This window comes from Etheostoma cragini, chromosome 16 (assembly GCF_013103735.1).
Source record: "Etheostoma cragini isolate CJK2018 chromosome 16, CSU_Ecrag_1.0, whole genome shotgun sequence".
Taxonomy (NCBI): Eukaryota; Metazoa; Chordata; class Actinopteri; order Perciformes; family Percidae; genus Etheostoma; species Etheostoma cragini.
In genome coordinates, this window is record NC_048422.1 from 23851878 (window position 1) to 23854992 (window position 3115).

At 40.4% G+C, this 3115-nt stretch overlaps 1 protein-coding gene across 1 annotated transcript in view; it reads right to left on the reverse strand.

Moving 5' to 3' along the window:
• The window catches only part of LOC117959735 (seizure 6-like protein), a 42090-nt gene that overhangs the window by 7529 nt on the left and 31446 nt on the right, over positions 1 to 3115 (reverse strand). The gene's annotated exons all lie outside the window — the stretch shown is intronic.

The following is a 3115-nucleotide window of genomic DNA, read 5'->3' on the forward strand; positions in this document are numbered from 1 at the left end:
TAGACCTTAGTGGTCCCTAATACTGTATCTGAAGTCTCTTTATATAGACCTTAGTGGTCCCTTAGTGGCCATGATCTGTTTGGTTTGCTCCATACAAATAATAAAATGTTCTGCAGCTTCAGAGGCAACACTGTTCTGTTCTGATATCTTAAAACCAGTCTACGCAGATCAAATCCATCATTCTGTCACACGGTCAAGTACTCGCACAATAAGTCCATTAATCTTCTGCTGCGAGGGATTCCTCCTCACAGAGAGCATGTGCCAGCGTCACGTCTAAGTCAAATGTCCTGTTGTTTGTCTCGTGTTCTTCTCGACCCTCACAGCTGACCCTCACAAAGAAATTATTTATTAGGATAAACCCCTTGAGATGGATCATGTATCCCAAGACAGGGTGACCAGACGTCCCCGGTTTCCAGGGGACTGTCGAGTGAGTTACAGAATGAGAATTAGAGAGGGAGTGTGCTAATGCTAACTTTAGATAAAACAAACCAGTCGAGTCTAACTTTAGCACCGCTCCACATAGCATTCTTAGGTACTGTAGCCATAGACAGTTACAGAAATGGACAAAACCACACCATAGACTTGCAACGGGGGCCAGTGAAGTCTGTTAGAAGGTCTTTCCCGGTGATGCTGAGCGTTACGGCGCAGCCTCCAACTGAGCTGGAAGACGTAGATGAGACTTGAGCAACCTGTCTGAAAGCTGTAAGTCTTCTGGTAGATGTGCAAGAGAAATCTCAATCATTCCCAATCAGCAGAGACGGAGAGGTAGGTATATGTTAGGAGATAACGTAGACACAGGCTAATTACTGCTAACTAAATGCTAGTTAACATTTAAATAGACACAGGCTAATTACTGCTAACATCCTAGTTAACATTAACATAGGTACAGGCTAATAGCTGCTAACTAACATGCTAGTTAACATTAACATAGGCACATGCTAATTAGGCTACTGCTAACTAATATGCTAGTTAACATTTAAATAGACACAGGCTAATTACTGCTAACTAACATGCTAGTTAACATTTAAATAGACACAGGCTAATTATTGCTAACTAATATGCTAACATTAACATAGGTACAGGCTAATAACTGCTAACTAACATGCTAGTTAACATTAACATAGGCACAGGCTAATTACTGCTAACTAACATGCTAGTTAACATTAACATAGGCACAGGCTAATAACTGCTAACTAACATGCTAGTTAACATTAACATAGGCACAGGCTAATTACTGCTAACTAACATGCCAGTTAACATTTAAATAGACACAGGCTAATTACTGCTAACTATCATGCTAGTTAACATTTAAATCGACACAGGCTAATTGCTGCGAACTAATATGCTAGTTAACATTAACATAGGTACAGGCTAATAACTGCTAACTAACATGCTAGTTAACATTAACATAGCCACAGGCTAATTACTGCTAACTAATATGCTAGTTAACATTAACATAGGTACAGGCTAATAACTGATAACTAACATGCCAGTTAGCATTGGCATAGACACAGGCTAATAACTGCTAACTAACATGCTAGTTAATATTACCATAGACACAGGCTAATAACTGCTAACTAACATGCCAGTTAACATTACCATAGACACAGGCTAATTACTGCTAACTAACATGCTTACTTAATGTTAGTAATTAAACCTAAACAGCTGATGTAAGTCCAAACGGTCTGCGAGCTTCTATTGACAATACGGTGATTTGTCGACTATGCAACGGTAAATTACGTGGTTATGACACAATTGTTTGCCTATTTTAAAAAAAAGCGTCTGCTACGGAGCCATAACGTGAGACACAAGGCAACGGAGCCTTTTATACATCGTCATGTTTCTTAAGAAATAAACAACGGACAAATAGAGTCTTTAAATGCTTCAGATGTAAAGCTACTTGCTTTCAAAGTGGCTCCAAAATGAATGGGGGTCAATGGGATGCTAACGGCGGGTGATGGCTTGTTAGCATCAAAATGGCGCCACAAGAGGTACGCTTTGTGGGGGCTTGCTTACCCCCTTGACTTTAGCAGTATCTGTTGCTATAGCAACAAAAGACACCATCGGCTGCTTTTTGGCCTCAAAGGCTGCCATCTTCAATCAACAATTTTGTTGACGCTTTTTATCAATGTTTTTTAACTTTTTCGTACGTTTTTGTCCTTTTTTCAACACTTTTGTGCTTTATGCCACGTTTGTCACCTTTTTTTTGACGTTTTCAACTGGTAACTTTTATTACCTTTAGTTTTACAGTTATTTTTGGAAATTATGGTCAATAAACCTCATTTATAGGAAATTATACCTAATGTTTGATTTAGAGAAGCAGAAATTAGGAATTATTGAGACTAAAATTAAAGGAATGGATGTTGATGATAATCACAGACTGGAATATGTCAACTTTTACTCAATACTATTTCAAAAACACTTCCATTTGTTTTACAATGCTATAAAATGGAATAAGACGCCCCAAAATTAATGAAAGTAGAGATTTGTACTTGGCAAAGAGCGTTGGGTGGAATCAATCATGTTATTTTGGGGAATTAAAAAGAACATTGATATAGGACAACGGGTCAATTTGACCCAAAGACATCATGAGGGTTAAATTGGAAGTTTTAAAAAAAAGACACCATTTGTGGACAAATGTTTCTTTGCTTGGTTTTTTTACTCAGAGGTGTCCCGAAATGACTCCTGTCCAGACCTGCCTGAGATCCAGAACGGCTGGAAGACCACGTCCCACGTTGCGCTGGTGCGCGGGGCTCGGATCACCTACCAGTGCGACCCAGGCTACGACCTGGTGGGACGGGAGACCCTCGCCTGTCAGTTAGACCTCTCCTGGAGCTCGCAGCCGCCCTTCTGCGAAAAGAGTCAGTTCCACTTCTATTCACACACCTTTACGCACAATAAGCTTGTTACACACACAGGGACACACATTGTGCTTGGTACAGTACACACACAGGGACACACACTGTGCTTGTTACACACACAGGGACACACACTATGCTTGGTACACACACACAGGGACACACACTGTGCTTGTTACACACACAGGGACACACACTATGATTGGTACATACACACAGGGACACACACTATGATTGGTACATACACACAGGGACAC